Source organism: Paralichthys olivaceus, chromosome 11 (genome assembly GCF_024713975.1).
Source record: "Paralichthys olivaceus isolate ysfri-2021 chromosome 11, ASM2471397v2, whole genome shotgun sequence".
NCBI lineage: Eukaryota > Metazoa > Chordata > Actinopteri > Pleuronectiformes > Paralichthyidae > Paralichthys > Paralichthys olivaceus.
Window position 1 is genome coordinate 25,830,877 of NC_091103.1, and position 14,625 is coordinate 25,845,501.

General features: G+C 40.0%; 1 long non-coding RNA gene across 1 annotated transcript; it reads right to left on the reverse strand.

Moving 5' to 3' along the window:
- Positions 1–3,154: 3,154 nt before the first annotated feature.
- LOC138412015 (uncharacterized) lies at positions 3,155–7,070 on the reverse strand. Its single transcript, XR_011244531.1, has 3 exons — positions 6,802–7,070; positions 6,608–6,666; positions 3,155–3,645 (listed from the first exon to the last, which is right to left on the reverse strand). It is a non-coding gene; the product is annotated as an uncharacterized lncRNA (long non-coding RNA).
- Positions 7,071–14,625: the final 7,555 nt, after the last annotated feature.

Below are 14,625 nucleotides of genomic sequence, written 5' to 3' on the forward strand. Positions count from 1 at the left end.
GTCTCTCTGGTTGAGGGGGAGGAGCTAAACTATCCTGGAATGTTGTACTCCCCGCTTCGGAGAGTTGTGCACAGAAAAATCTGTCATGCATCAGTGGCTGAGAAGAATATGAGGCAGAATATCTTCTGGAGGATAAACTGCATGTGTCATCAATGTGAGTGTCAGAGAGGTGGGAAGTTAGAGAGCTGTAACCTCTGTCTGTCAGTGGAGGTTCAGGAGGTGACTTAATTCCCAAAGATTTAGGGTCGGATTGGATTCTGTCCCATCCTCGGACTGAAGAGGGAGTTAACTTTGCACTATTGAAGGAGTGTGAATTGGAATAACCAGAATCACTTTGACTGAACAACTGACATGAGGCCAGGCCTTCTAATCTAAGTTTTAGGAACTCCTCCTTGTGTGAATAGAGATCTGACTCTGCTGATTGCAGATCTTCTAAATAGTGCAGGGCTTTCTTATTAGCAGATTGAACCTCCTGGAGGAGAAGAGCATTTTGAGCTCTCAGGGCTTTTGCCTCCTGTTCTAGGGCTGCTTTGCTTTGATAGGCAAGGTTGGTTTGCCTGTGGAAATTTAAAAGCAAACATCTCAACAATGGACCCTTGGATGCTGTCTGTGCATCACACCTGTCGTCAAGTAGTGAGTCTATCTCTTTCCTACACTCACTGAAGTTCAACTTAGTGATGAATTCAGGGTAGCCAGGGTTCAGGCTTTGTGCAAGGGAAGAAACAAACTGTTCTACACAGGGGTTCTCCATTGTTGGGTCTGAAATACAAGGATTAGATTTACAAGGTATATAAATCAACAAATCAGTGTGGTTGGCTACGGTGTTGCTCTGGCAGACACCTTGTAGTGTAGTTTTGGTCGTACACTAGCCTAACCAAAATTATGGTGGGTAAATCAGTTCACCAAAATGGTTTAATCACACTAAAGGATATGCAGGGCAGTGAGAGTTAGGGGTTCTATAAATTCACAGGGCTGGAAGCACGCTGTGGCTCTTTCTCAGGCTCTCTTATCCAACTTAGGCTGAAATGCTTGGCAGTAACAGTCAGGTATAAGCTCTGTTACATAGGGCCGGGGCCACGCTATGTCTTAATTACAGCACTTAACAGTTACAGGAAATTTGACAGCTTGACCAGTTAACATTGAATATGAGATATTCAAATGTTAAAAGACATTCTTAAAATTTGACAAGGAATATTCAATTGGAGTTATTAGCACCAATAGCAAGCTTTAAGTGTAACACTATGAGGACTTAGAATGGTTGTTATTAATAATTTATTATTAATAAAGGGTTCAATCACAAATACAATTTCACCACAATACACTTGTTTGTAAGTACGGTTGAATGTCTACTCCGGTGGCAGACTAGTGGAATTCAATTCAAACTTTGGCTTGACTGAAAATTCAGGATTCCACTTATTTCAGTTTTTTTTTTCTTTTTCAATATTGCATAATTATGAATTATTAATGTTGGTATTAATGACTTTCCCTCACACGGGGGCACCATTAATGTTGTGCACTTGCTGGTCAGACCTTGTGTCGTGGCCAGTTGTGCTGAAGTTCTTAGGAAGGCTCTCGCGTCGCTGCCTTTGGAAGGTTTTTTTAGCAGTCTGCTCCAGGCAGGTCTGCTGGAAGTTGAGGAGCTTGTGGAGGGAGGAAGTCTCCCTGGCTGGGAGAGCAGGGCCAGACCCTACTCCTCCAGGAGAGGTCAGCAGGGGAAGAGAAGAGAGAAGAAGCGAAGAGAGAAGAGAGCGAGGAGAGGGGAAACTCGGCTAATATTGGCCTGGTGACCTCGTGGGTCATGGGGCACACAGTGACCAATAGTGGTTGAGAGTTGTCTCCAGGAGCAGTTTTACCACCTATGTGTGAAGATGAAGCACCCTGGGAGACTGAGTTCTGGAAGCTCTACTTTGTCTCCAGAGCAAAGGAGACATGCGGTCAGGCTTTTGACTACACATGTAGGCCCAACTATGGTTCACAGATACCAGGTCCCAACACTGATAATATATTGCAACTCACAATTAAGAACACTATACTCACTCAGTAACGCAAATATAGAATAGCCAATAGTTTCTCCACAGCCACGGTGTACTACTATTCCACAGACGACGCACAGTTAGCATTGCAGGAGATTAATGTGCCTAATGTTAGCTTAATCGTCGTCATGTAATTATCAACATTACTTCACGCTACAAGAACATACCGTATTACAAATAGTTTCCTGAGCACATATACACATTCACCTAACACACTGGTAAATATTAACCATTACTATGAGGTGCTGCTATCAAAATGGAACTTCAGAAATGGGCTTAATTGATACCAAAAGTCACAAAGGTCACCTGGGCCCCTCTGCAGTTTTGGTGAAAATCAGTTATGCAGGCTCAAAGAGCCCATCGTGACCAGTGGGTCAAATTTGGGGCTCCTAGGCCCTTGGGAAGGCCCTGAAAGGGATTGTAATTTTTCCAAAAAGCTCCAGAACCAAGAGTCTGCAAACCCTGTTTAGGCCCCTGACCAGCTAGAGGGCTGAAATCCAAGTGACAACTCAAGTAACGTTGATATGAAATTCCCTACTGACAGTCCTAACATATCACATTGACAGTGATGTTACTCTGACCTTTAACTTCGAATGGAATAAAACCCTTCATCTTTGAATTGAATTTAATATTTTTACCAAGTTTGACGACATTCCCATGAGCTGATCTTTAGATATCAATTTAAGGAAAAATATTTACATACTTTGTGAGAACACTGTGACATTTGGCTACCAAAATGAAACCCAAATTCATGTGAATGTTTGTGGCAAATGTGAAAGAATTCCCTGAAGGCATTTCGGATATATCACATATACAAGGCAAGAAGTGTGCTTTGTGAGGTCCTAGTGACCTTGCCATTTGATCTTTGACAACTGAATTCTATTCAAGTCATCATTGAGTCCAAATGAATGTTTGTGCCACATGTAATTATATTTCCTTTGGACAATCTTGATAAATTATATTCAAAACAATGCAAAGCCATGTGAGCTTGACTTTTTGACCTTTGACTAACATAACGTAGTTGTTCATGAGATATCGCATTCACATGAATGGGACTGACAGATGGATGGACAACTTGAAAACATAATGCCTCTGGCCATACTGAATGTGCAAATGGTAAATTCAATTCAATTCAATTCAATTTTATTTATATAGCGCCAAGTCATAATTTACATTATCTCAAGGCACTTTACATTTAAAGGTCAAGACCTTAAAACAATATTAACATAGAGAAACCCAACAGTTCCCACAATGAGCAAGCACAGGCGACTGTGGAGAGGAAAAACTCCCTCATTAACAGGGAGAAACCTCTGGCAGAACCAGGCTCAATGTGGGCGGTCATCTGCCTCGACCGGTTGGGGTGAGGAAAGAAAAGTAAGGGGGGAGGAAAGGAGAGATGGTTGGAAAGCGGGGGAGAGAAGAGAGAGATGAGGTGGAGAGAGAGAGACCAGTAACAATTTGGCACCATCAAAATCAAGACTAACCATAACAATAACAATGTATAGATCTACAACATGACTAGATATATTAATGAATTGCTGAGTTATTGTAATAAATGAAGACAATGGTGATGGTGGTCGTTGTTGTCCTGTAGTCCCGGTGCCGGAGTTATCTGAAACGAGATAGAGAGAAGAGCCAGAGGGACTATGGGAGGACAAAGTGACACTTTGACATGATGACATGTTAAAACTAATAAATAAATAAATAAACAGGTGTGGGGGGCAGAGAGACAGAGGGAAGTGAAGAAGTGCTCAGTGCATGATGGGAGTTCCCCCAGCAGTCTAAACCTATAGCAGCACAACTAAAGGATGGTTCAGGACTCACCTGATCCAGCCCTAACTATAGGCTTTGTCAAAGAGGAAGGTTTTTAGTTTTACTTTAAATGCTGAGACAGTGTCTGCCTCCCGAACCCAGAGTGGGAGCTGGTTCCACAGGAGAGGAGCCTGATATCTAAATGTTCTACCTCCTGCTCTACTCTTACAGACTCTTGGAACCACTAGAGAGCCTGTGTTTTGGGAACGAAGTGATCTACTTGGATAATAAGGTGTTATCAGCTCTTTGATATATGAGGGGGCGTGATTGTTGAGGGCTTTAAAAGCGAGGAGCAGGATCTTGAATTCTATTCTAAATTTTACCGGGAGCCAATGTAAGGAAGCTAAGACAGGAGTGATATGATCTCTCCTTCTAGTTCCTGTCAGCACTCGTGCTGCAGCATTTTGGACCAACTGGAGACTTTTAACAGTCTTCATGGAGCATCCTGCTAATAGAGAGTTGCAGTAATCTAATCTAGAGGTTACAAACGCGTGGACTAGTTTTTCAGCATCCTGCTTAGACAGGATGTTTCTAATTTTGTTAATATTGCGCAGATGGAAGAAAGCCGTCCTAGACACTAGTTTAATATGGGGGTCAAATAACATGTCTTGGTCGAACAACACTCCAAGGTTCCTCACAGTGGAGCTGGAAGCCAGACTGACACCATCCAAAGTGACTATCTGGTCAGACAGTGTTTGTCTGAGATGTTTAGGGCCAATTACAACAACCTTAGTTTTGTCTGAGTTTAAAAGTAGAAAATTTTGGGTCATCAACGCCTTGATATCTTTGAGACATTCCTGAAGTTGAACTAGGCGATTAGATTCATCATGCTTCATGGAAATATACAATTGGGTGTCGTCTGCATAGCAGTGGAATTGTATGTGGTGCTGTCTGATAATGTTGCCTAAGGAGAGCATATATAAGGTGAACAGTATTGGTCCAAGGACAGAACCTTGTGGAACTCCATGATTAACTTGCATGTGCATGGAGGAGTCATTGTTAACATTAACAAATTGGAATCTATCTGATAAATATGATTTAAACCAGTGTAGTGCTGTTCCTTTAATTCCTATATGTTGTTCTAATCTCTGTAGCAGAATCTTATGATCTATTGTGTTGAAGGCTGCATTAAGGTCCAACAAGACGAGGACAGAGACAAGTCCATCATCTGATGCCATAAGAAGGTCATTAGTGACTTTCAATAGTGCTGTTTCTGTGCTGTGATAGGTTCTAAATCCTGACTGAAATTTTTCCAATAAAACGTTACTATCTAAGTAACCACACAGCTGGTTAGCAACGGCTTTTTCTAGGATTTTGGAAATGAAGGGCAGGTTGGATATGGGTCTATAGTTAGCTAAAACCTCTGGATCAAGCGTAGGCTTTTTAAGCAGAGGTTTAATAACGGCTACCTTAAAAGCCTGTGGTACGTAGCCGGTTAGCAAAGACATATTAATCTGATTTAAAATGGAACTGTCAATTAGGGGGAGGACTTCTTTAAAAAGTCTAGTTGGAACAGAGTCCAGCTGACAAGTAGTTGGTTTAGATGATGAAACTAACGAGGTCAGTTCAGGAAGATCAATAGAGTAAAATTTGTTTAGACATAAATCTGGTGCTACGGTTTCAGGACCAGACAATGTATCCGTGTTATTCACTGGGAGGTGGTGGTGGATTTTATCCCTGATGGTTGTAATTTTATTAGCGAAGAAGCTCATGAAGTCATTGCTTCTCAGATCTAGAGGAATAGATGGGTCAGTAGAGGTGTGACTTTCTGTCAGCCTGGCTACAGTGCTGAAGAGGAACCTGGGGTTGTTCCTATTTTCTTCTATTAGTAATGAATAATAAGAGGTTTGGGCATTTCTAAGTGCTTTTTTGTAATTTATAAGGCTATTCTTCCAGGCTAGGTGGAAGTCTTGGCAATTGGTGGAACGCCACTTCCTTTCTAGCTTCCGCGATGTCTGTTTTAGAACGCGCGTTTGGGAATTATACCACGGAGCTAATCTCCTCTGATTTACTTTCTTCTTTTTTAATGGGGCGACAGCTTCAAGTGCTGTTTTTAGTGAGGCTGCAGTACTATTTACAAAGTTATCAACTAGTGTGGGAGTAAGGTTTTGATAATCTTCTTGTATTGTACTGACACATGGCTGAGAGGGAAGTGAGGAGGGGAGCAGTTGTTTAAATTTGTAAACAGTTTTGTCAGATAAACATCGACTGTAATAGACTTTCCGTCCAGAATTGACGTAATTAACAATTCAGAATTCAAATGTAAGTAAAAAATGGTCAGACAGAAGCGGGTTCTGTTGGAATATTGTTATATTTTCTATGTCAATGCCATATGTCAGGACAAGATCAAGAGTGTGATTCAGGCAGTGGGTCGGTTGATTCACATGTTGAGTGAAACCAATCGAGTCTATTATTGATTTAAATGCTGAACTAAGGCTGTCATTGGCAACATCTACATGAATATTGAAATCACCGGCTATAATGATTTGATCTGTTTTAAGAACTAGTTCTGATAAAAATTCAGAGAATTCAGATAAAGAAATAAATATAGCAATACATGATAAATAATTTCTTCCATGTTCTTTTATTTTACATGGATGGTTTCTTGACAAAACAAGCCAACTCTATAAATGTGAACTGAGTGTCAGAAATTAACACGACATTCATAGCATCTGCAAACAATTTTTCCCCACAAATTTCTGTAACTTTCTGAGAATCTACATCACAGTATATTGTAGAATATCATGTGTTTCAATACTCACCTTATTGATGGAACCTCAGTGATGTCTACTGTCCCTGGCTCAGACACTCTCTCAAGCATCTACGGTACATGTCAAGACAGGTAATGGTAGCATTAAAATAACATTAGATAACTACAATTCAGTTGAACTATTATAGTTTCAGATATTAACCATTTAATTCCGAGTTCAGTCAGGAACCCTTTGTTATGATTTACCCATTTGTTGCCAATGGGGACACAGTTATGATTGGCGCTGAAGGCTCCATTCTTTGGATGTTCCCTGGTTAGCTGAGCAGCGTGCTAAGTTAAGACAGGGAACATATGCAGAACCCCCCAGTGGGCGTAGCAGGCAAGGTACTTTGGTTAAGATAATTTACCACAACCGTGTTTGTACTCTCTGCTGCGGCGGCAATTTCTGTGAAACAAGCACAAAGTCAAACACTTCTTTCTATAAGTTTAATTCAGCATCTGCAGATGGACTCATTAGTACACATCACCTGATTGACATGCACAAATGAGCAAAAAACATAGGAGAATCTGTGTTCTTATAACTCACAGCCCCCTCCCACTAAGCATGCAAACGTATATATTACCCTTCTTTAGTTTCACTCAGTGGAGGAGACATCCTGTCCTTTTGTTTACATGTTCTGTGGATGACCCCCCCTGTGAGAACCCAGTTGTTTGATCCCAATCAGAGATACTAAAAGATACCATAAAGTTGTGGTTTCTCAAGGCCATAAAACTCAAGTCTCTTAAGCCACCATACATACAAAAATGTAACATTTCCATTACAGTGCTAAAAGTGTTAGAGCTGAGCAGGGATCAGTGAGGATGAGGTCGTATTTAAAGAGACCAATTTGGTGAGAGAATGGGCTGTGATTGGTGGGTGACTGACGAGTACCCATAAACCTATCGGTAGCTGAGCACATGACTCTGTGTCCTGCATGAACTAACACAATGCTTCATTAGTCACAATTCAAGTTCAGGATTTCTACGATGACATTCTCACTTTAAACTTAATTTAAAGTATCTTGAATTGAGGCAAATTAAAGCTGACCTTGAATTATGATCAGTCACAATCAAATTGTCATATATCAAAAATCATAAACTGGATTTATTTTCATAATTAATTATGGATAAAATTACAAGGTATGTTGCAGAAATCTGAAATGGATATATATATCATTGAGCATTGTACAGGTTACATTGTACAAGTACATGTTCTACTGAATAAGGGATCAGCCACTTGCTATCTGTAATACAAACAGCCATCATCAGGAACATCAGAGAGATCATAGTTAATAATCATCCCAAGGTACTTGTAGTTCTCTACAAAGTCTACCACATGTCCCTTGATGATAGTATTCTAAGAGTTTGAGGACTGATGCCTAAAACTCATGTCCTTGGTTTTTGTCACATTTAGTAGTAAAAATGCACAGTCACACCAATACAGATTCACAATCCACAATGGGACCATGGTTGTTCTCATCTGCATGGAGGAGACTGACTGTCACAGAGTCATCAGCAAATTTGAAAAGTAATCTGTTGTCATGCCAGCTGCGGCAGTCATCAGTATACACATTATAGAGGGGAGGTGAAAGGACACAGGAGGAGACCCTGTGGATGATGACAATGTGTCTTACATGCATTACTTTCTGTGTCAGTTGTCAGTTGCAGCTCGAGGCATGTATCCAAAATTATCTTTTCCAGGCACTATACTGATACTGTAGTCACTACAAGTTACACACGTTCCATTTTGCCTGGGGGACATTTAAAACAAACCAGTCTACAACACAATAAAAATCACATGAAAATCAACCCCCCTCCTCATCTTTTCATATTTTTTTACTCCTCAATTTTTTAATGTGGATTTAGAATTTGATACTGAGCATAGCCGTGAATTGCCCCCCCAAATAGAAATGGTACAAGTTGTCAAATAAATGTTATCTACATAAATCCCCACAGATTTCCAAAACATTCTCAGAACACAGTTTACATCACAGTATATTATAAGGTATCACATTTTTAATTATTCACCTTATTGATGGAACCTCAACCATATTTACTGTCCCTGGCTCAGACTCTCTCTCAAGCATCTACAGTAGGTGTTTTCATTCCCAAAACACAGGCTCTCTTGTGGTTCCAAGAGTCTGTAAGAGTAGAACAGGAGGTAGAGCATTCAGCTACCAGGCAGACAACTTCTGTGCATTTACGGTTAAACTTAAAACATTCCTTTTTGATAAAGCCTTGCTGGATCAGGTGAGTCCTGAACCATCCCTTAAGCTACTATAGGTCTAGACTGCAGGGAAAACTCCCATCATCCACAGAGCACTTCTCCACTTCTCTCTGTCTCTGTCGTCCCCCCCCCCCCCCCCCCCCCACTCATTCATTTTTTTTAATAAATGTCAAAAACTATGTTATTGACGTGTCTCTTTTCTCCCATAGTCCCTCTCTCTCTTTCTCTCTCTCATTGCAGATACCTCTGACTCCAGAACTGAAGGAGAACAACTATTATTATTATTATTATTATTATTAACAACAATACTTAATTAATTATTATATTAATTGGTGCTGCCATCATTGATAATCAATAACTTCTTTACACTGTGTTTCTTTACATTTTAACTAGTAAGAGCTGACTAGTAAGTAACTAGAACTAGTAAGAGCTGAACACTTGAGCACCTGATGGTGCTCAAGTGTTCCGGTCTCTCTCGCCTCCCCCTCCCCACTATTTCTCTTCTCTCCCCATTTTTCTCTGCTCACCCCAACCAGTAGAGGCAGATGACCGTCCATATTGAACCTGGTTCTGCTAGAGGTTTCTCCCTGTAAGTGAGGGAGTTTTTACTCTTCACAGTCACCAAAGTGCTTGCTCATTGTGGGAACTGTTATGTTTCTTTATATTAAACAAGATTTGAAGGTCTTGACCTTCTATGTATAGTTCCTTGAGATAATGTATATTATGATTTAGCGCTATACAAATAAACAGTCTTGGACATGGAATATCGTGAATCGTCTTCATAAAAGTGACACTAAAAACTCAAAGTACTCTTCAAATAAAGTTTCTCCAAACATGTTTGTTATTTTACGTAGTTATTAACACGATATTCCATGTCCAAGAGTCCATTTCCCCGGATAAGATGTTTTTTTTTCCATTATTTGCCACTATAAACACACTCTGACCTCCTCGAGCTTTTATTTTGGTACTTCCTGTTACCGGCATTTGAATTTGCATATTAGTTAAATAATTAGTTTCACCCGAAACATTTAGATTTAATATTTAGATTTAGATTCAGATTTAACATTTAGATTTAGAATTAACATTTAGATTTAGAATTAACATTTAGATTTAACATTTAGACTTAGATTAAGATTTAACATTTAGATTTAGATTTAACATTTAGATTTAAAATTTAGATTTAGTTTCAGATTTAACATTTAGATTTAGATTTAACATTTAGATTTAAAATTTAGATTTAGTTTCAGATTTAACATTTAGATTTAGATTTAACATTTAGATTTAGATTTAACATTTAGGTTTAGATTTAACATTTAGTTTTAGATTCAGATTTAACTTTTAGATTTAACATTTAGATTGCATAGTTAGATTTAGATTTAGATTTAAATTTAACATTTAGATTTATATTTAGCATTTATATTTAACATTTAAGTGTAACATTTAACATTTGGATTTAAATATTCAAAATATCTCTAAGTTAACAAATATTGTTGTAAATGTGCAAAAAAGTGACTCTCAAAATTTTTTTAAACATGGTTTGAAGCTAAATGTGACAAAATGTTGCTGTTATTTTCAGCGTGAGCTGCTTTACAAACTGCACCCCATAAAAGAACAGTTGAAGTAGCATACAAAATAGCCGTGGTATTAATGATAAACTAATCGCATGAGGGATCGTCTCAGTTGTTAATTTGGAAAAAGGGAAACTGTAATAAAGTTATTGCATTACCTGAAAGGGACTTGTCTGCCCCTGCTGCCTTCACCGTCTCTCATCCTTCCCACTCGCTCTCTCTTGCTCGCTCTCTCCCACTCCATACAGCGTGTATATGTGTGGCGTACACATATACACTGCCCCTTCTCTTAAAGGAGCCACACTACTCTTACAACACTCTTCTGCAGCAGACATTTGATAATTTCATCATATCAACCTGTTACGCTATAATGTGAGCCGTATAATGTTATTAAAAATTAAAAACAAGAAAGATCTTACCTTTGCACCTTTCCTGCCACACAGGGAAAGACGACGCCTCCACGACACACACAAATGAAACTTATCTCTCTCTCACGTGTCTGTGTGTGTGTGTGTGTGTGTGTGTGTGCGTCGGGTCAGATCAAGGTGGTCAGCGGGACCTTTCATGTGACACCTGCATTTAGAGACGCGGTCTTTCCCTGCGTGGAGTTGGAGAGAGCGAGCGACCTCCGGTGACCACGGACAACGATATTCCGGCTGAAATCTTGATACGGACACACAGGGGATGCAGAGGACGCAAAAAACTACAGAGGAAAAGGGAGGCTGTGAAACAACAAAGACTTATCAAGAAGAGCTATAAGCCGAGTCTTCCCTCCGTTGTCATGGGAAACGTGAGATCGCTGGGGAATAAGATGGACGAGCTGACTGCACTGGTCCAAAGTCAGAAGGAGTATCGTGAGTGTAGTTTAATGTGCTTTACGGAGACATGGCTGCACCAGGATGTTCCCGACGACAACACCACCATCAAGGGCTTCCATACAGTGCGCATGGACAGAGACAGCGTTCAGAGCGGTAAGCGCAAAGGAGGGGGTCTTTGCAGGCGACTGAAAGACCGCGTCTCTAAATGCAGGTGTCACATGAAAGGTCCCACTGATCACCTTGATCTGACCCGACACACACAGACACTTGAGAGAGAGAGAGAGATAAGTTTCATTTCTGATGAAAGTGTGTGTCATGGAGGCGTGGTCTTCCCCTGTGTAGGAGAGGTGTATAGGCTGGTAAGATCTTTGTTGTTTTTTAAATCTTTAATAACGTTATATGGATCACATTATAGTGTAACGAGTTGATATGAAGCGGAGCTCCGGTGAGTTGTTTTCCAATTGCTGGTGAAAGTGAAGGGGGTTAACCCCCCAGTAAGCAACATCACCTTCGGCCCTGGATGGAACACACCTCTGGCTACGACCGGTGAGCTCAAGGAGGCCTCAAGGAGGCCTCATCACTACTGACACGTAAATCAAAGACAGTACTTTACTCACCACAGACACTGCAGCACAGACGTCTTCCACTTCTCCGTCAGGACATCAGCCGAACAACAAACGATGATATTCATCCGACATGTGAGTGAAAACTCCTCCACAGACTCCGCTCGTGCTCGGTGACGGGGATTGGCCTGTTAGCTCAGGTGAAGCCGAGCAGACCACAGGCTAACAGCCAGAGTGACGAGCTAACGGTGACGTCACATGTCAATCAAGTGATAATCATTCACAATTTCAAACCTCTATATTATCTAAACGAGCGAGTTAGAAAAAAAATCACCCCTCCCCAGAGTTGTCATGAAGGAAGAACTTACTGTTTGAGAATAAAACCGTTTTTTGAACCAGGCTGTAAACAGGTTTAATTCTGCTCTAAAGTCTGGCGTTGGAGCCAGTCTCAAGTGGCCACCCAGTGAACTGCAGTTATTTGCACTTCCGTATTGGCCTCAGAGCTCAGCCCGTGATGTTGCAGCTTGGTCTGAACCCAGTTATCTTGCATGGCTTAAGCCTGGCCCCCAGCTTTACTGTGGGGAACCTTGGAGTTACATGAAAACAAGCCTCTGGGACAGCCTTCTTCCACCTACAAAATATGAAAATGAGAAACATCTCGTCTCAAAGAATGCTGAAAAAGTATTCCATGCATTTGTTACCTGTCGACCACTTGGGGAATTCTGTGAAAGAATAAAAATGTTGTGGCTTGTTCAGATGTGTTTTACTCACTGCAGAGTGGGGAGAGACATCACACAAGGCAGTACAATTCTTTCTAATGGTCAACATTCAGAGTTTAGGTTTTGAATCATCACTTAAATGGATAGTTCAACGCAAAAAGAAAATTCACTCATTATCTACTCATCTCTTTGCCGATGGAGGGGTCTCTGTGAAAATAAATGTGAATACAACTCCAGGAAGTCCTGGACAGGCTAATTTATTATACAATTATGTTCCAATCATTCACTAAGTCATGTGATAAACACCTTCAGCACCCCTGCTGATGTGGCATATCTGTATGCATTGGGGGTTCAAGTAAATTGAATTCACACTGTGATGTGAGAGCTTGTAAATGGTTTGTATTTATATAGCACCTTTCTAGTCTTGATGATCACTCAAAGCACTTTACAATACAGTTTGCAATTCACCCATTCACACACATATTCATACAGTTTTTATTTCAATGAAGGGCAATTTGGGGTTCAGCATCTTGCCTAGGTATACTTGCTTGTGTGTCTTGTGTTGCAAGATCCTGCTTTGGCTGGAGCTGGGGGCCATCAGTGAAGTAGAGGTAGCTGGCCACTGCCTCATATAATAATAGCCATGCTTATCCTGCCATTCAGATGAGTTTTGATTTCTGTAGCATTAATTTGATATTGTTTTGGTCTGGAATTCAGTTCCTGTCAGCCGTTTCAGTTGAATTTCTTTTTTGTTTTAGTTCTTTGAAAAATCTGATCCATCATGTGTCTTCCCTTATTTAATGCCAGATGACTCTGATGCGCCAAACCAAGTTATAAATTGCCTGTGAAAATAAAACTGAAAATCTTGTAATTGGTACTGATGTTCAAGGACAAAAGATTATCAGCAAAGTTAGAGCAGCAAAACAAATCAAAAATAAAGAACCTGGGTGTTGCTCAGGACTAGATTTTAATCCACACATAACAATGTCACAAAGATTGCCTTTTATCATTTAAGAAACATTGCAAGAGTAAGACTGTACCTCACTTTGGAAACTGCCAAAAAGTTGATTCATGCTTTTATACTTTCTTGCCTGGACTACTGTAATGCACTTTATTCAGGATTACCGAAAAAATCCATCGATCGCCTACAGCTTTTGCAAAATTCAGCAGCCATGGTTTTAATGAGAAATAGTAAAAGATTCCATATTACTCTTATTTTAGTGTCTTTACACTGGCTTCTAGCATCACTGAGGATTGATTTTAAAAATATTTTACTTGTTTTTAATTCTCTTAATGGTACAGCACCGTCATACATCTCTGACTGTTTATCGGAATATGTTACAAATCATTCCCTCAGGTCGTCTACAGCGGGCTTGCTCAATGTCCCAAAAACAAACTATAAAAGGTTTGGGGAAGCAGCTTTCTCTTGCTATGCTTTCCTATGCTATGCTATCCAAAGGTTTGGAACAAACTCCCACCACACATCAGACAAGCTTCTTCTGTTGATAGTTTTAAGAAACAACTCAAGACCTGTTGCTATGATAATACATTTTAGCTGCATTTTATGTATAAATACATTTATTATTATTATTGTTATGGTCTCAGCCAGCCAGGCCATAACAACATGTAATCAGGAAAGCTGTCTCAAAAGCCATCCTCCTGGGAAAGTAGATACAGTAAACACAAAGATCGATGTCATGAAGAAAAGCAGGAACTTGAAAGGTGCATAAAAATATCAAATGAAATAGAGAAAACAACAATTTTCTTCTACAACTCCCAACATGCACTGAACTGTGCCTGTGGCCCCATATTTTTATCATATTACTTCATGTAACTAAAGTCCATTGTTTGTGCTTCCATCTCTCTATCTCTCTCCCTCTCTCTCCAAATTTCACTACTAATACTACCACCATATTATGATTATGCTGATGATGATAAACTGTTATTATTAATAATATAATTGCATCTCAATGTATCACTATTCATTATATTTATATTTTTATGACAACAACAGTCTCTCTCTGTCTCTCTCTCTCTCTTCTCTCCCCTCTTATCCACTCATCTCTCCTCTCCTCCATTATTCTCCTCTAGTCAAGGCAGATGGGCGCCCACACTGATTCCAGAAACTTGTTGTAG